Raw genomic sequence first — 20537 nt, 5'->3', positions numbered from 1 at the left:
AGTCCCGTTACAAGGCTGACTCTCCACTAGAGGGCGCCTGCTGTCTTCCCGAGGACGTCTTGCAAGTGCAGCTTAACTCCCTAGTAACAGCAAGTGAACACACGGTCTGCATCACCACTGCGCTTGTTTTTTTTTAAATTAAAATTTATGTAAGAAGTGGGAAATAGTAAGAGCTGGAGGGAACGGGAACTCCACAAGCAGAGCAACAGAACAAGATAATTTGAACACAGGGAACTTCCCAGAGACTCCTACTCCAACCAAGGACTATTTGTGGAGATGACCTGGAACCCCTGCACAGGTGTAGCCCATGGCAGTTCAGTGTCCAAGTGGGTTACATAGTAATGGGAAGAGGGACTGCCTCTGACATAATCTGATTGGCCTGCTCTTTGATCACTTCCCCCTGGGGGGGAGCAGCCTTACCAGGCCACAGTAGAGGACAATGCAGCCACTTTTGATGAGAACTGATAGACTAAGATCAGAAAGAAGGAGAGGAGGACCTCCCCTATCAGTGGACTTGGGGAGTGGCATGCATGCAGAAAGGGGAGGGAGGGTGGGATTGGCAGGGGAGGAGGGAGGGGCTTATGGGGGGATACAAAATGAATAAAGTGTAATTAATAAAAAATAAATAAAAGATTTAAAAAAAATTTGTTATTTTCTTTTTGTAGCTGTCAATGTCTTTCCTAGTGCAAATGAGAAGCCACAAAGTAGAACTATCCAGGAATAAGGAGTGATCCTCCTATAAACACTACGGTAACATGCAATGCTTTGTGGGAAGCTCCTGTCTCCTGAACTGGAGCTTTGTGAGATACCAATTCAGATCCCGACACTTCCCATGGTGTGGATGACGGGGTTTGGGTGGAGGTCACGGTGGGGTTACAACAGTCAGCCTGCTAACTCTGAGTGGTGATCCTGCTTCCTGTGAGGCTGCTTCCCCTCAAGTTGTACCCTCAAGGGGTACACATTTTCACAAACTATTTTGGGGGCACTGTGAGTGTCTGATATCGGTTAATTAATTACAAGGGCAAAAGAGAAGGGTTTAGAAGGCCTGCTAATTTCAAAGGGGAATCTCTATAGTGAAGAATCAAGTACACAGAGTCACCTGAAATTGACAAAATGTGTTTTAGGTCTTGAAACCAATTAGATGAAAATCCTAGTTTGAACCGGGCTCAGAGGATAACAGTACAATTGCTGCTGTGGTCGGCAGCTGTGCATTTTTCCTTCTGGTTTTCTGAGGTTAAGGGGTCGGAAGCCATACCATGTACCTTTATTTTTCTATGCTATGATGCATCCTAGTTCATTTTCAAATGTGAAAAGAATTGAAATGGCTGTATTGGGACACACAGGAATGAGGTCTTTTCAGAAAACAGTTTAGTGAGCTAGTCAACTATTTATAAGTTAGGTTTTATTCTGGAACATTTGCGGTTCCTCCAACAGCTAACTAATGGCAACGTGTGTGTGTGTGTGTGTGTGTGTGTGTGAGAGAGAGAGAGAGAGAGAGAGAGAGAGAGAGAGAGAGAGAGATTATCTTTTAGTTTACACAGAGTGAACTGAAAGCAGAAACTAAGATGAATAAGCTGGAACAGGACAATCCACTTAAACTTGCGGTGCCCCAGGTCTGAGTGGGAGCTACTGCTGTTGTAGTGAGTGCTACACGGACATGCTGCTCATGTCAAATCCCAGTATGGGGTCAGGGCCATGGATTTGTGTAGCTGTCTTCTTTGGTCACAGAAGCTTCCTTCTGTAATGGGTGGTGCTTCCTGCAGTGGCTCACAATTGGTTCAAGTGCTGGGAATGAGCCAATGGTAGAATCCTCAGCCCCAAATGGGGCAACTGTGTTAGTACCTCCAAGGCTCAGGGGACTTCCTAGAAGAAGGGGTAGGAAGAAAATAAGAGCTAGAGGAAGAGGAGTGCTGTCGGACTATGTCTTCTGGCATGATGTTGAGAGACCAAAAGATAAATTAGCAGCTATTATTAAGACCTGAAGTAGGTACCATAAAGAAGTCTAGTAATGCCCTGAGGGGAAGAGCCACCTCACTGCATTCTTTCCCCACCCACTAGAGATACAGTTGCTAGGAAACTGGACCATCCCCTTAGGGAGGGACACCTGGTCATTAATGGTCTGGGAACCTTCCTATAGCCAATCGATTCAAAATGTAGCATTTTGACCAATATATGCTTGCCAGGCAGGAATCGCCCCTGCCTTGGGCATGCTGGGATGGACCAGAATCTATATATCACCCAACTAACCTGGGCGCAGTGCGCTCGGCTCCAAAGTGGTGAGTGTGTGTGGGCCCAAGCTGCAGCTTGTAATTTAAAATAAAAAGACCCTCATGTATTTACAGCAGAGTCTGTTTATTCCTGGTCTTTTGGGGTTCGTGAACTGGGCAGAACAATGTGAATGCTGCTCACTTGAACACATTACTTGCAAAGGCTGCACAGTTTTGGATTCATCAACCTCTTCCTGAGGATTTATCATTGATGGGGAGAGGGAGACATTTTCTTCAACAGTACAGTTATGGAGCTTAGCCTTCTATAGATTACCTCTTACCATGCTCATGCCAGCAACCTAGTTAAACTCAGTGTCATATACAAACACACACACACACACACACAGATACAGAGACACAGAAACACCCACACAAACACACACAGAGAAACACAGACACACACATAGACACATACATGCACTCACAGACACACACATGACAGGAAAGCAGAAGGGAGACTAACTGGGAAGAGGAAAGGGAACAGGAGTTAGAGGGGGTTAAGAAAAGGTAATGGGATGGTATGAGCAAAATAAATTATATCCATGAAGCAATGTTATAGCAAAACTTTATGTATTATTAATATATACTAATACAAACTAAACACCCAACAAATTTATAATTCTAAAAAAATAATATATTTGAATACCATAATAAAATCTTCACAGAAAAAAAATTGAGAGACATTTTGAGTTACGAGTGGAGTCCCCTTAGCCTTAAACATCTGAGAATTATTCTGGAAATAAAGAAGAGGTGGAGCACATCCCGTGTCTGTGACACACGTCATTATAAATGTCTCAGATTTCGGAGTATTTGAATATATATTGTTATCTCAAGGATAGATCTTAAGTCATTAACACTGTGTACAAGCAACCGTTAACTTCATATCTTATTGAGTGATTGCATTTTGACTGTTGCCTGTCACACAAGGCCAGACGCGGGACTGTCCAATGGTGGTGTCCTGTGTGCACACAACAAGTTTTACGTTATGGAGGACTTTGGATCTTGAGATAGGGCTGCTCATCCTGAAAAAGAAACTAGCAGAGTGCCTGAGCTTCATGTATACTGGGAAAAGCCACTTTCTCATTTCACACTAGAGAACTTGTCCAGAACAGGGTGTTTAGACAGTTCAGATGTTCCTCTCTCTGGACTGCAGAGGACAGTGAGCCACACACAGCTGCTCTAATCAAGCAGTCACACAGATGAAATCCTGATTCTAACAAAGGACAAGAAACACCCATCAGGATTGCAAACTACCCCAGGACCCGGGCGTGGTCTTTGTCCAAATGCAAATCCTGTATCTCCTCTATTCCTTTCCAGCCACCTTCCTCATCTGTGTTGATGACAGGTTGTCGGGCAGGCCTGACAATAAGGACTGCTTGAGCTCCCATTCTCATGAATTTCACAGGCAGTAGAGTTGTGTGTGCAGAGGCTGAGCTGAACTTTTGGGTTTCATATTGTAGAGAACTAGAACTTAGAAATGCAAGAAACATTCTTATAGACATTTCATTTTTTACCTAGAACTTAGAAATGCAAGAAACATTCTTACAGACATTTCATTTTTTTACCTCTGTTCAGAGTTCTCCTGTGGTAAGGACGAGAACCAGGAGCTTGGAGAGAAAAGGCATCTCTCTGTCAAAACAGTGAGGTCCCTTTCATGGGGAGGCCAGAAGAGTGGGCCCAAGTTCAAAGCCCAGCTCTCCCATTCACTCACTCAGTGAGTTATTTACTGTAGTCCCAGTTTCCTTAAGGGCAGAATATGAATAATAATCCCCGATTATTATTACTATATACAGGCAGGCATGGTATATAGAATACAGAATCAGATTTCTAACATAAAATAAATACTCAAGAAATTTTCACCTAGTTTTATTTTCTGTGACTATACTGCTGAAAGAACAGGCTAGTGTTGCTCTTACAATGAGAAGGGGGAGACATAATGATTTAAGCAAATAGCAAGTGCTTTCATTCAGGTTATTAACAGCTGGCTATGTAGACTGAAGTAAGCTCACACCTTTTCAAAGCTGGTTTCTGTGAAATACTTAAATCTTTCTGGGTGCCACTTCACTCATGTATGTGCTGCATACCTTTGATTGTTTTCTAGATAGGGATGCCCTTCTAAATATGTGAGGACTAAATCTGTGTGGATGCAAAAATCTGTGTGGATGGTTTGAATATTTGGGAAAAGACTTCTGTGTCTGTTCTGGATATATACAAACTATGTTTTCTTGGAATCATTTCTCTTTTTTCTTTCTTTTTTATTATTTTACAACAATTTCTTGAACAGTACAATCCAGAAAATACTTGCATTCTACAAAAGATACTACAAGTAATCTGTATCTTGTTTCGAAGACCCTAGCTTACTTAAAGTATATGAAGGGTATTTACAGCTTGTGTGCAAACACTGTGCCATTTTATAGAAGGGGCTTGAGAACCTTTACTGAATCATACTTATAAGAGTCCTGGGAACCCACTTCTTTCATAAGATTACCTGCACTCTGTTCAAAGGTTGCCCATAAGTCTCAGCATCTGCATTGATAGTCTGCAGGGCAGAGCCTTTCAGAGATCCTCTGTGTCAGGCTCCTGACTTGTTCCCTCTTTTCTCCTTCTTCTGATGTCTATCCTCTTTGCCTTTCTGGATAGGGATCGAGCATTTTAGCAAGAGTCCTCCCTCTTGATTAGTTTCTTTAGGTGTACAGATTTTAGTAGATTTATCCTATATTATATGTCTATATGAGTGAGCAAGATCTGGAGAGGACAGGAACTCTACAAGGAGAGCAACAGAATAAAAAAATTTGAGCACAGGGGTCTTTCCTGTGATTGATACTTCAACCAAGGACTATGCATGGAGATAACCTAAGACCCCTGCACAGATGTAGCCCATGGCAGTTCAGTATCCAAGTGGGTTTCATTGTAATAGGAACAGGGACTCATGTCTCTGACATGAACTGATTGGCCTGCTCTTTAATTACCTCCCCCTGAGGGGGCAGCAGCATTACCAGGCCACAGAAGAAGACAATGCAGCCACTACTGATGAGATGTAATTGACTAGGATCAGAAGGACGGAAAAGAAGACCTCCCCTATCAGTAGACTTGGGGAGGGGCATGCATGCAGAGGGTGGAGGAAGGGAGGAATTGGGATGGGAGGAGGGAGGGAACCACAGGGGGGATACAAAGTGAATAAAGTGTAATTAATAAAGAATTAAAAAAATTTCCAGTCTCTGAAGAAAGAATTAGAAGAAGATATCAGAAGATGGAAAAAAAAAAAAAAGAGTCCTGGGATCAGCCAGCATGAGCATGTAAGGATAATGGCATTTATTACAGTTTGATTGCACCAGGTACCAGGAATCAAAGATGAGTGTCTCTGCTTCTAATGATCTCATGTTTTAGTGAAAGGGACAAGGCAGGAAGACTTAGTCATTTTTCTTTGGTTTGATTACACAGAATCTGATTATTCTTCCATACACAGTGTTCAGCCTCACAAGATAGTTTATAAAAGGCACATGACTCTTTGTTTAAGTTAATTCAGATGATTAAGCTTTATGAATAGGTCAACAGATACTTGAATTCACAACACGCTCATTCCCGAGGGCTGAGTTCACTGCCCTTTAGGCAGAGAAATACCTAGAAGAAGCTGTAGGAAGGCTACTGAAAAGTAAAACTCCAAAGAAACTAAACTTAAAAGTAACAAGAGAACATACCCTGCATCCGATAAGAAAAAAGTGGAGTACTGCCTGAGCTTTTGGCAGATAGTTTACTGTGGTCCTTTTAGAGCACCACCTTTCCTTTTCCCCTTACTTATGTCTGATCAGGCCATCCCTACGAGAAAGAAGAGCTGATGATGGAGTCTAACTGCCAATGAAATAGCTGCCAAGTGAAAACAAAGCCAGATACCTCCTTTCACCTAGCCACACATCTTGGCAAAGCAGTCAGCGCTCCCTATCACCTGGCCATTTTGTACCTACTAGACAACGATTCTCTGCAGCTATCTGTTCCTTGAATAAGTCATGAATTTCTCATTTGCAATGGGAGATTTTTGTGTCCCTTCCCAGAACTCTGTAAATTGGATCCCCACAGACTGAATTCACAGGTCCTTCACTAGCTAGTATCACTCTTGCATTTTTCACCTTACAGTGACTTGGTTAATAGTTCTTTGTCTTGTTGGGAATGTTGTGGTTTCCTCCCTAAAACACGCTTTACATTAGATATGGACTGTTTAGGATCCTAGTTTAGGGCAGAAAAAGTATCTGGTGAGCCTGAAACATCCTGTTACAAAATTAAGAAAATGATCCAAGAAACCTTTTTAGACAGAGTAGTTGGGACAATTTGAGGTAGAAAAGAATACCAAGGGAAGTTCTTTACAGTACATACATACAGACATACAACCCAAAGACAGAAGGGGAGAGGAAAAATCTCATCTTAGAGTTGAACAATGTCAACTCTAAGGAACAGTGTCAACTCTAAGGAAGGAAAAACAGGAAGTCACTCTTCTGCAGCCAGCAGTGTAACAACTGGGTCAGGCGAAAACCATTAATGCTAAATCACCAGCTGAGATGACGTTGGGAAGCAGGTGATCACACAGTATCAAAGGACCACTCCCAAGTTGTTTCCAATTTCAGAAGAACAAAGGGAACAGCCAGGTCTCGGGACTTTCAGATCTTAGCCGGATGATCAATGATCAAGCAGCATCAGTCATAAGAGGACAAACTGTGGTCTCCTGCTGCTGAGCTGATGCTAAGGAGGAATGCACTACCATGTAGCTATTAGTTTTTGCTCCAAACTCCTTGACCTGAATCTATAAACAGATACCAAAACAGATAAATATTGTGAGGGTGGCAAATAAATGAGCTGCCAAGATGCCTTAAAATAGACATGAACCCCCAAATTAGTGGAAAGACTTCTCTGGTTTGACAGAGTAAACAAGCATGCCAATTAAAGACAATGCATGACTTTTTAAAAGCAGGTCTAGTATTTCAAAAACTTAAAAAATGCAATTGGACAACTGGAGTATATACGCAGATGGTCTGAGTACCACTGTCTTATCAGGGCTATAGTTTTGGGCAGTTGGTAATGGAACTGTCATCATGTGGGAAGATGTGCTGGTCCTCAGGAGAAGGCTGGAGGGAAGGCTGTGGACTGGGAGAAGCACTGCCCTCTTCTCACCTGTTTCCCTATAAGCTCGGTGAACACCATGGCTAAGAAATGCTGATTGATTTACATTAAGACCATTCTTTTTAAAATTTTATAATTATTTATTTATTATAGTTTATTGACTTTGTATCCCAGCTGTAGCTCTCTCCCTCTTCTTCGCCTATGCCCCTCCCCCAGCCAGTGATAGCCTACCTGGTCTCATTAGGACTGGCTGCATTGCATTAAGACCATTATTTTTTTTAAAGATTTATTTATTATTTATACAGTATTCTGCACACCAGGAGAAGGCCTCAGATCTTATTATAGATGGTTATGAGCCACCATGTGTTTGCTGGAAACTGAACTCAGGACCTTTGGAAGCACAGCCAGTGCTCTTTACCTCTGAGCCATCTCTCCAGCCCCAAGAACAATTTTTTCTTTTTTTTTTTAAAAAATATTACTTACAGTTTATTAACTTTGTATCCCCACTGTAGCCCCTTCCTCATTCCCTCCCAATTCCACCCTCCCTCCCTCATCTCCTCCTTGCCCCTTTCCAAGTCCACTGATAGGGGAGGACCTCCTCCTCTTCTATCTGACCCTGGTTTATCAGGTATCTTCAGGACTGGCTGCAAAGTCCGCCTCTGTGGCCTAGCAGGGCTGCTCCTCCCTCGGTGGGGGTGGGGAGGAGGTCAAAGGGCCTGCCATTGAGTTCATGTCAGAAATAGTTCCTGTTCCCCTTACTAGGGTACCCACTTGGATACTGAGGTACCATGGGCTACATCTGAGCAGGGGTTCTAGGTTATATCTAAGACCGTTCTTAATTGAACATTTGTCAGATCCAGACAGAAGGTGTGTGCCTGAGATTCAGCTTCTGAGTGAAGTTCCAGAAGAGTAAGCACACAGCTTGCAGTGAGGCACTGAATTCTGTTGTTGGCACACTGAAGTTTTTCAAGGACAGCCTTTGCTTACTCTTTGATGCAAAAGGGCCTGGGAATTCACGTGCATTATCCAGGAGCACACCAGGCACTGAAACAATGGTGAATGAAATGTGCTTTTAAGCTTGCCTCTGATAATAGTCACATTAGGCTTTGCCTCTGCACTGTATCTCCCCAGTCTCTGTGCACTAAACCCTTCTGGAGGTGAGCACTTAGTCGCTTTGTGGCCTAACTAGAAATCTTCCTGAAACGCATGAAAGCAAGGAATACACTCCCCTTTGCCTCTTGGCAGTCACACACTTCCTCCACTCACCCATGCACTCAGCAGTCACATGTCCATGTAGCCATGGATGAAGCCTGGGGGCTGCAGATGCTCATTAAAATTTAACTAATTAAGTTTTGTTTTTACTTCAGCTCAGCCTGCTATCCAAAAAGACAATTAGACCAGAAAAGTTCAGCTACTTGGAAGAATCACAGCTAATCAGTCCAGTTTAAAACTGTCTTTCAAGATCAGTACTTTCAGATGTGTAGGTCTGCCTAAAATAAGCAAAAATCATATTTCTTTGTAAAACACATTCCAAAATATTTTACATCAATAGTGTGTTTTATTCAGGGCAGGCTCTCTGGAAGTTAGAGAAATAATCAGAGCTCCTTGAAGAAATAAGAAAAGACCACTGGGTTTATGAGACAGAAAGACAGTCCATGTCCATAAAATGCAACCAGTTTGCGTTAATTATTTGTATTAAACTGTATAAAACTGCCTGGAAAATTTCATTGGGAAAAGCTAGTCTGAGATTTACATGTATGTGCAAAGACAGCAGTGACTGACTAGATAAGAGCTGCTCTCCCGCACTCGGCATCTGGGACTCGGCACAGTCTCCTGTGGACACTGGCTGGCTGAAAAATACCCACAAAAATAAGAAAGTATGACAGCGGATAGCGAAGATGATGGTCAGGGCCAGGTTCTCATCCCAGGATGCCTCGCTGGAGAACAGCACAAGCCATTCAGTGCAACTGGGCCTTTGCTGCCCTGGAGAACATTTGGGTGAACTTTCCATTCGACTACTCTAATATCCCAGGATTTTTCTTGAAAAAATTCCCAGGTGGCCTCAGCATCCATTTAGAAGATGCCAATAACATCTGTCACAGTTATTTCTCATACTGGTAAGGTACAGGTGGATGAGTTAATGCCTGCAAAGAGCTCTGACTTCTCCAGAGAAGTGCTGCAAGTCTGTGTTATAACGTCATTTCATCTGCACCAAAGAGGCTTTGAAGTCACATTTGCTTCCATCCTTCAAATGTCAACTGAGATTATTATGAGTATATAGAAATTGCAAATGGCACAGAAATGTGAAGAAAGATAGGAAGATGTGAGGAAGTACAAAATTAATGCATAATGTCAAGTCTACAGCTGATATCTAACTCAAATAAGGGAACGAGACATAATCGCTGCTTTCAGAATGTAATAATCAAGCCAACTAACCCCAAGCAGGCAAACAAAAAACAACCAACATCAACCTGTGGTTTGAAGGAGTTTCAAAGGACTATTAGTGCCAGATGTTAAACCATCTTCCTCTGATGAGAGCAATGAGAGAGGGGAGGGGAAAAATTGAGGCATTGTTGTAAAAAACCAACACAGAACTGTTTGGAAGAACAAACTTATCTGACCAGGATCTGGTTGAGCCAATCTGTTTCCCTGGCTCTACAGCAGCTTCTTTATGCCTCATGGCTGTGATGACTTGTCTCCATAACCAGAAGGATACAGCTCAGGTGTTGTCTATTTTATGTGATGGGCACCATTTGGGTTAAGTTTTTCCATTGGGAACAGACAGCAGTGGTGAAAATATGGAAGCATAAAAGCCGCTGCTCTGTCCTGGCTTGAGAAGTGAAAAGAAGTAACCACAGAAACAATGCTCTGTGGTCTAAGAGGAGCGGGCGGGAAATCTTGCAAGTCTAGTCCACAGTCATGATTGCCAGCCTTGGAGGTCACATGAAAATATGCTGGCTCACACTCTTGAGAGGTTCCACCCACCAGTGGCTTGAAACAGATGCAGGGACTCAGCAGCCAACCATGGAGCAGAGCACCAGGAGCCTTGTGCAAGTGTGGGGGGAAGTACAGAAGGACCTGGAGGGGAAAAGGAGCAGGGGCTGTCTCTGATATGGAGTGTGTGTTGCCTGCTTCTGAATCACTTCCCCCTTAGCTGGCTGCCTTGCAAGGCATCAGTGGATGAGGATGTGCTCAGTCCTGACTTGATGTGCTGAGGAGGGTTGATGGGATTAGGAGGGGAGCCTCCCCTTTCCTGAGGAGAAGGGGAGTGGGGAAAGGGGGGTTGGGGAAAAACGAATAAAAGAGGGTGGGAGGATGGGACTAGGAGGAGAGGAGGGAGGATGGTGCATTCTGGATGTAAAGTGAAGGAAAAAAGTGAACAATAAAAAATTTAAAAGATTGATTTCTTGGGGCTTATAACTCTGTGTAGAATTCATGGCATCACAGTGGCATGCATAATGCTACCATTTACATTAACTGTTTACTTTCTTCTTCCAATTAGGTTATAACCTCCTGTGTGTAACCATGTGATTTGTTCTACCTTAGCATAGGATGTGTGATCTGGAAGGACATTTTCTATTAGCTTCATGGGCTACCATATGCAAAGACACAGCTTCTCCTACTTACACCCATCATAGATACTGGCTCCAGTCGGTGCTTACTCCTAAACCAAGTGGATCTCAGGCAACGTCTAGCGCTTCAAGGAATGAAGTTCAAGAGCCATTTGTCTGAACCCATACACTTTATTTCAAGGTGGGGAAAGAACTCCAGATACCTCACTGATGTTGAACACGGCACTGGAATTCAAGTTCTCATACTCTGATGTCATGTGCGCTTTACTGTGGCACAGTCAGTCCTCACCACATTGGGAGGGCCTGGGGATATGCTCATCCAAATTAAATGGCCCGTGCTACTTATTTAGTATTTCAATATAACTGTGTTCTTTTCATTTCTTTTTCAATGCTTGTAGATTGACTTAAAGTTGTAGGTGTGAGGACTGGAAGAAAGCTAACTCATGGGTGTCCCATCTCTGACTTTCTAATAAGGCAGAGACTGTGGGATGCAGACATAAAGTACTTAACTGAGACACTTTATACTGAATTTTTTAATTTTTTTTTAAGTATCAGGTCTGTTGTAAAATGCTGTAGTAGTGTCTTATTCTTAGTGCTAGCCAATGTTGAATAAAGTACACTTAGTCATTTTCATAAGGGAGAAAGAGGAGATGGTCAAATGGGGAGAGCTGCTAAGGTTAGGCTCAATATTCAGATTTCAGTAAAAATGCTTTGTTACATCTGTAATATGAACATTACATAAAAATTAAAATGGTTGGAGATGACTCAGTGGTTAAAAGTGCTGGCTGCTATTCCAGAGGACTTGGGTTCAATTCCCAGCACCCATGTGACAGCTCACAATTGTGTGTACCTCAAGTTCCAAGGTATATGGTACTCTCTCAGGCAAAACACCAATACACATCAAATAAAAATAAATGATCAAAAAGAATTAAAGGTGAAATTCAGTAATTTATCCTCGCTTCTAAACATGGGAAAAACATTTTGTGGTACAAAAAAGGCTTACTAAAAAGTCTTCATTTGGACATAGAGACTGTCATTAGAAAAGGCATAAAAAAATCATTGTAACTAAAAGAATAAAATGTTCAAGAAATTTCTCACTATTAACAACAAAATAAATAAGAATTTGGAGAAAGAAATAAAGAAGGACAATTTTAATGTTGAAAAATATTCCATACAAGTTGGCATGGTGATTACCCATCACATCCGAGGCCTAGGGGTTTGTCGATTGCATTTGATATTTCATGCCGTGTCTCTGTCAAGGCGAAAATTTATCCCCGAGATGAAAGCGTTCCTTTTCATCTAAGGCCCTACGTAAACCACCTGGGAACAGATGAGGGTCCCACAGATGCAACCCCTGAGTTCAGTGTCCGACACACTGTGCCTCAGCTGTGCCTCCATGTACCTCCTGCCTGCAGTCCCTTCTCATGTCGCCATGTGGCCAGAGAGAACACTGGATGTCATCTTGTTTCAATATTTTACTTATTTATTTTGTCAGTATTTACATACACATCAACAGAGTCAATAACATTTATTTACTATATTTGTCATTTCAGTGGGTCATTAGCTTCTGAATGTTTTAAATTTTGAATCATAAATTTTTCCCCCCAGAAATTCAGACTTCTTTTCTGAATAGTATTTAGCCTTGTATGGATTTTGCAGTTGTAGTTGTGGTATTAAGTTTTGGGAACTTACCCAACACCCATTCATGTTTAAAGTCTTGGAGAGATCAGGAATACAAGGCACATATCTAAACATAGTAAAGGCAATATACAGCAAGCCTATAGCCAACATCAAACTCAATGGAGAGAAACTTAAATCAATCCCACTGAAATCAGGGACAAGACAAGGCTGCCCACTCTCTCCATACCTCTTCAACATAGTACTTGAAGTCCTAGCCAGAGCAATAAGACAACTAAAGGAGAACAAGGGGATACAAATCGGAAAGGAAGAGGTCAAAGTGTCACTATTCGCAGATGATATGATAGTATATATGAGCGACCCCAAAAATTCAACCAGAGAACTCCTCCAGTTGATAAACACCTTCAGCAAAGTGGCAGGATACAAAATCAACTCAAAAAAATCAGAAGCCCTCCTGTATACCAAAGACAAAATGGCCGAGAAAGAAATTAGGGAAAAAACACCCTTCACAATAGCCACTAATAACATAAAGTATCTTGGGGTGACACTAACCAAGCAAGTGAAAGACCTGTTTGAGAAAAACTTCAAGTCTCTGAAGAAAGAAATTGAAGAAGATCTCAGAAGATGGAAAGATCTCCCGTGCTCATGGATTGGTAGGATTAACATTGTGAAAATGGCCATCCTGCCAAAAGCAATCTACAGATTCAATGCAATTCCCATCAAAATACCAACTCAATTCTTTACAGACCTTGAAAAAAAGATTCTCAGCTTCATATGGAGAAACAAAAAACCCAGAATCTCCAAAACAATCCTGTACAACAACAGATCATCTGGAGGTATCTCTATCCCCGATCTCAAGTTGTACTACAGAGCAATAGTAATAAAAACTGCATGGTATTGGCATAAAAACAGAAAGGAGGATCAATGGAACCGCATAGAAGACCCAGAAATAAACCCACACACCTATGAATACTCGATTTTTGACAAAGAAGCCAAAACCATTCAATGGAAAAAAGACAGCATCTTCAACAAATGGTGCTGGTCCAACTGGATGTCCACATGCAGAAAAATGAAAATAGATCCATATTTATCACCCTGCACAAAACTAAAGTCCAAGTGGATCAAAGACCTCAACATAAAACCAGATACTCTAAATCTGTTAGAAGAAAAAGTGGGGAATAGCCTAGAACTCATTGGCACAGGAGACAACTTCCTGAACAGAACACCAACAGCACAGGCTCTAAGAGCAACAATCAATAAATGGGACCTCATGAAACTGAAAAGCTTCTGTAAAGCAAAGGACACTGTCATGAAAACAAAACGCCTGCCTACAGATTGGGAAAGAATCTTCACTAACCCTTTATCTGACAGAGGGCTAATATCGAGTATATACAAAGAACTAAAGAAGCTGAAAAGCAGCAAACCAAGTAATCCAATTAAAAAATGGGGAACAGAGCTAAACAGAGAATTCTTGACAGAGGAATATCGAATGGCAGAGAAACACTTAAAGAAATGCTCATCCTCATTAGCCATCACGGAAATGCAAATCAAAACGACCCTGAGATATCACCTTACACCCATCAGAATGGCCAAGATGAAAAACTCAAGGGACAACACATGCTGGAGAGGTTGTGGAGAAAGGGGAACCCTCCTCCACTGCTGGTGGGAATGTAAACTGATACAACCACTCTGGAAATCTATCTGGCGCTTTCTAAGACAATTAGGAATAGTGCTTCCTCAAGACCCAGCTATACCACTGCTAGGTATATACCCAAAGTTTGCTCAAGTACACAAAAGGGATACTTGCTCAACCATGTTTATAGCAGCATTATTTGTAATAGCCAGAACCTGGAAACAACCCAGATGTCCATCAACGGAGGAATGGGTACAGAAATTGTGGTATTTTTACACAATGGAATACTACTCAGCAATCAAAAAGGAGGAAATCATGAAATTTGCAGGCAAATGGTGGGATCTAGAAAAGATCATCCTGAGTGAAATATCCCAGAAGGAGAAAGACAAACACAGTATATACTCACTTATATAGACCTATAAGATATGATAAACATAATGAAATCTATACACCTAAAAAAAGATAATCAAGAGAGCAGACATGGGGTAAGATTATCAATCCTCATTTAGAAAGACAGATGGGATGCGCATTGAACATATGACAGGAGTCTACTGAGCGCATTTGAAAGACTCTAACTATCAGTGTTTTCAAAGCAAAGACTCATGACCAAACCTTTGGCAGAGTACAGGGAATCATAAGAAAGAAGGGGAGTTAGTCTGATGAGGAAAGGATAGGAGCTCCACAAGGACCAAATATATCTGGGCACAGGGTCTTTTCTGAGACTGACATTCAACCAAGGACCATGTATGAATGTAACCTAGAACCTCTGCTCAGATGTAGCCTGTGGTAGCTCAGTAACCCATTGGTTTCCCATAGTGAGGGGAACAAGGACTGTTTCTAACAGGAACTCAATGACTGGCTCTTTGGCCTCCCCACCCCCCAAGGAGGAGCAGTCCTGTTAGGCCATGGAGGAGGGCTTTGCAGCCAGTCCTGAAGATACCTGATAAAACAGGATCAGATGAATGGGGAGGAGGTCCCCCCTATTAGTGGACTTGGCAAGGGGCACGGTGGAGATGAGGGAGGTAGGGAGGGACTGGGAGGGAATGAGGGATCGGGACATTGCTGGGATACAGAGTTAATAAAATGTAACTGATAAGAAAAAAATAAAATTAAAAAAAGTTTTAGGAACTTACATAAGAAATATATATATATATGCACATATATGTACACATACATATATATATATATATGTATATCTATCTATCTATCTATGCAAATATGCACACACTTATACTTGAGGGGGTTCAAGATAGAGTTTGTGTAGGCTGGCTGTCCTGGAACTTGCTCTGTAGTCCAGGCTGGCATCAAATTCATAGAGATCTTTCTGCCTGTCTCCCAAGTGCTGGGATTATAGGCGTGTACTGTTACTGCCTTGCTAAAGTAAGTGATTTTACATGACACAAAAAGGTGTAAAGTCAAGATGAAAAGCATTTTTTTAAGTTTTAGCTATTGAATATATTGACCCTTCTTTGGGACTTAGCAGGTTTGATGATGCATTCTCACGACCCTCACATGCAGAACTTTGGTACACTAGGTCTGCACACTGCCAAGCTTCGCAGCCAACGCTGTTGAGTTTTTAACAGTGCACTTGGCTGCACTTACTCCAAACACTAGGAAGGGGGTTGTGAAAAATGCCAGACTTGCTGCAGTAAGTGACATGCTGCTGGCTTCTGTGGTGAGAGGAGGAGATTCTATCTTCTGTTTTGTTTCTGCCACAAATCCAGTAACAGGGCGATGTAGTCTGTTCCCGGTTAGGCCACTGGGACTAACAGGATAATATGAAAGTAACTGATTGACATCTGTCCAGTTTCATTCAGCATAGTTATGATACTTCAGGGTTAAGAGATGACAAATAGAATGAGTGAGGAGGAGAATATTACAGCTTGCCACACTGCCCCTCCTTAAAGAGAGTTAAGGACATTCTCATTGGGTGAATTCAATTGTCATTTAGGATGACATTTCCATCCCTTCTGCTTCCTTGAAACATCTTAACACTTTGTGAAAACATTAACATTATCCTCACAGATAGTCAAATGGTTTATTGTATATGAGAGTAACCCATAAGGAAAGGATGATACTTGCCAAGGGTTTTAAATTACAAGTGTGTTCCTCCTCTTTAAGTGCAAAGTTTATTGTGAAAAATTTCACAATACTGTGCTGGATTTTGCTATGTTCATTAATAAAAGAACAGCTTGATGGACTCCTTAAAACCGCAGTGATGTGGAGAGGTTGGAATGGTACAGGTCTAGAGGCTGATTACCTGCTCTCAGCTTAGTGGTAGCCCTTAGTCATTTCTTGCCCATGTCTGTATCAGAACTGACATCCTGTGACAAAGATAAAAAACCTTTTGAAATCTGTGGACCTAGTCCACAAATAGATCAATGGCTTCCACCAACCCAAAGATAACAATGTCATCAGATATCATCTTAGGTCTACAGAAACACTTCTCCCATTTTGCTGTACCTGCCTCTCTGATGCACCCATGAATGCATTTTAAACTTCCTTTGATTTATCACTTTCTTTGTTCCACAAAAACATAAAACTTCAAGAAACTGCTTTCATATGGTCACACGGAACTTGAGGTAACCTAAATCTGTGTTCCCAGGCCACAGTCGCTCAAAATGGCTCCAGAATAAGCCATTTCTTATTCCTTTTAAGGTGAGAACTGTGCTTTTTGCATCAACAGCTGCTTTTTATTCATACTGGAGCTGTTCTTGATCACTTATTCTGACAGTTCTAGAAATCCCACTTCATCAGGGAATTCCCAAAAGTCTCCCTTCTTCTTGTTCACGTTAGCACTGAGTATCAACAATGACGGTAACACCTTCTCTAGTCTACTCACTCCCCTGAGACACATGAGCTCAAGTTGGCCAACTGGCATCTCTGATCCACCTGTGTAATTAATATTGGGTTTAATAACAACTACCTGTAGCATATTTATTGAATAACTGAACACCTGGGTAAAGACCAAGACTGATTGGTGCCTATAATAAGTTGGACTTGAATTTTCAAATCTACTCCTTGACCATCTGGGAATATTTACCTAGAGAGCCATGGCCCAGGTCAAGCCACACTGGTATTAATTTGCTGCAAGCTCTCAGGCCAAGGGTTTCTAACCGATGTCACTGGCCCCTTCTCAGAACTTTGCAATTACTGAAACAGGTGCTTCTGTTCGCAGCTTAAAAGTTCTGGATTTTCCAGAGTTTAATTAAATTGCCCCAGGTTATCTTTCATAGACATGTCCACAGATAAAGAAACAGGCGCCATGCTCAGGAGTCTCTTTTTGGAAGCCTAGGCTCGCTGTGCATCCTGGTCTGTGCATGCTACATTTGTTGTGTGAAGCTGGGGTGGTGAAAAGCTTTTTTTCCCCACCAACTGTCTTCTTTTGTGTGTTAATCTTGATTTTGATTTTTCCTTAGTTTTTACTCTCCAGCCACACTGCAGGCTCTCAATTTAGGATAATGTTAATGGCAAAGTCACACCTCTCCCAGTTGACAAAAGGTGTCTTCTCTCACTAGATGTAAAAAGCATTTTCTACATGGTTCAGTGGATTTACCACTGGTGGAAACACTCCATTAAAATTTCTCATCAGGCTGTGATGAAAAGAGAAATGTATTATGTGAAGAGAGGCAGAGTGAAAGTTTACCATATGATCAATCAATGGTAATCGACTCTTGTTTCTCTTATCTGCTAGGAGCAAGGGAATTTCTGAAATAGTTACAATCCCCAAATATGCACGCTCTGACAAACCATTAATCATAACATTTATCATGCCTTAGGGTATACATATATAAGGTAAAGTTCTTAAACTCTATGAACCCTAAATAACTAGTATGGATGAAAAGTAGGTTCTTAACAGTTGTGTAGTATAATTCACTTTAATACTCAGTTTAATATGCCATTCTTTGAACTCTGCAATTCCAGATTTGACAAAGACCTTTGCAGCATGACTGCCATAGTGACCATGAGATCAATGAAAACCAGAGGGCACTGGGTTCATTACATACATGTGTAGAGTTGTCAAATGAACTTAATCAGAGAAAAAAAGAAATAAGTAAAAAATAAAATCTAGTCTTGAGAAGCTGTGAAGGCTTAGATAAAAACCTTCAGAATGTACTGACTCGGCAGATCGCTAGCTTCTTTGTGTGTCTGGCCTCAGCTAAAACTATGCAGATAGAATGACTAAATAAGGTGAGTTTTCAAGTTTCTCTCCTTTATTCATGGGTCTCAAAGAGAGCCTAGCTTGAACTCTGTCTTCACAGGGACAGTTTTTCTCTTCCAAGGGTCAGAAGAACAATGTAGATACTGTCTTTTTCAGAACTCTGGTGGGAGTCATGGCCTCCCACAGGCCAAACACATACCCTACCACTGACCTAGACGATCACTGTTGTGATATATGCATCAACATTTCTCCTTTACCTCCTGACAACTCTTTCCCAACAGGTGAGCAGACACCTCGTGTCTCCAGCGCCCTGCGTGTCTATTGGTCCAACCTCCTTGTGACTTTGACTGTGGTACTTCTTTGTTATATCCTCAGGTCTACTCACCTCTCCCTGCCTTCTGTGAGCAGTTAGCCATGTTTAACTTAATTTCAATTTCTGATATTATTCCCACAAATTCCCTATCCCTGTGGCATTATTAGTGACTTCTGAGTCCCTTCTTTATCTCAGGTTCCACATTTTTTTACTAAATCAGCAATACTGAATCCTCAATGTAAAATTACTTCACATTTCAATCAGAACAAGGTCGTGAGCACAGAACACATACACAGACAAAACTCACATCATGTGACAGGAAGACTGACTCACAGTCTGCACAAACAAATGATCTCCAGTCTGCAATAACTAGCCCAGGAAATTAGCCTACCGTTAGTCAGACATGTTGGAAGTTAGACAGCTATTTCAATTAGTCCAGGCAGCATAACAATAATTTCTCTAGTCATCAGCTTCAACTGGCAAGGGCTTGATTAATGAATAGCTTCTCTATTTTATTTGTCCTGGCTTCCTACTTTAGGATCAACAACAGAAGTACAATGTTCTCTAGGGACCAACACAGCCTGCACCCTGCCTGAAGAGTCTGCTCACAGCCTCTGCCTGCCAGCAGATCTCCCATTACAAAGTTTTGTCACTCTTTCTCCTCTGAGTCTGCAAAGCTGACTATGAATGCAGCCTCTGACCATTTTGGGGGTGGTGGTGGTGATCTTTATGTATCTCCTCAGAAGCAGCGAATGAGAAAAGGAGAAAGCATTCAACTTCAATCACGATGCTTGTTTATTTTTAAGTTCTTGGTTCTAACTATTTCAAAGCTTACAGTAAGCCCCCTGTGTGTTAGCAAGCCTGACACTTCCTTACAACACTACTTTCTAGGAGCAGTTAGATGTGTCCAGAGCTCTCACATCATAAACTCTTCCACCGAGTACCCTGCAGCAAGGCCTCTGCTCTCATCTGTCTCTTCCTCATTTCAGAGCCTAACTCTTGTATTTACTTCTCTTCACTCCCATCACCATTCACAGTCTGCTGTAATGCAAGTTCCACCTTTATTATTCAATTAAACTGTACTAAGATTATCAAGGGCTTTGTTTTCCCCTAATAGTCTGTGTATTCTAAGTGTCCAATATCATTACTGAGGATGTAGGAGAATCTGTACTTCTGGGCTTCTTAAATCTCAGAAATGATCAAACTAAGCACTGGCTTGTGTCTTTACTGGAATTACCCACACTCCAAGCTGGTGAAAAGTGAGTCAGTCATTTCTGTTTTGCAAACTCAGAGTCACAGAGGGTCAATCATCTCCTGCAAAACACACACTGGCACTTCCTCCTCCCTCTGAGATAGCACCAGTGTCCTATAAGAAAATACCCTGACTGTCCAAGTTTAGCATGAATCCAGAAATGTGAACAGCTGTCTGTTTTATGCTGGGTATCACAATTTTCTACCTCCTAAAGCAGTGCCTGACACATGGAATAAACCTAACAAATAAGATAATAGAAATACTCAGTTATTTCTGTTGGGAGGTGTGGTCTCCTTTAAAAGCAAGTAGGGCTTATAAAAGCACCCCAGTCTTCAAGGCCTCCGGAAGATTTTTACCTGGTTACCCTGAATTCAGTGAGGAATAAGAAAAGCTCCATCTCTATCTTTTCCACCATGGCCACACATCTACTTTTAAAAAGGAAGACTTACAGTGTTATTTGGTAATCTCTATCATTTGCTTTTATCACAGTTGGATGATATTAGTTTGTGGTATGAACTGAGGGGCAGAGCAGTTGAGTCTTCTGTTTCCTATTATTTATGTATATAAATATTGAAATTTCTGGCATTTAAA

The 20537-nt window shown here is 41.6% G+C and overlaps 1 protein-coding gene across 2 annotated transcripts in view; it reads right to left on the bottom strand.

Moving 5' to 3' along the window:
- Positions 1-20537, bottom strand: part of Tpk1 (thiamin pyrophosphokinase 1) — a 368986-nt gene that overhangs the window by 3177 nt on the left and 345272 nt on the right. The window lies entirely within an intron of this gene.

Source organism: Psammomys obesus, unplaced genomic scaffold (assembly GCF_907164565.1).
Source record: "Psammomys obesus unplaced genomic scaffold, mPsaObe1.curated_primary_1811, whole genome shotgun sequence".
NCBI classification, from domain to species: domain Eukaryota; kingdom Metazoa; phylum Chordata; class Mammalia; order Rodentia; family Muridae; genus Psammomys; species Psammomys obesus.
This window is presented reverse-complemented; position numbering and strand designations above follow the sequence as displayed.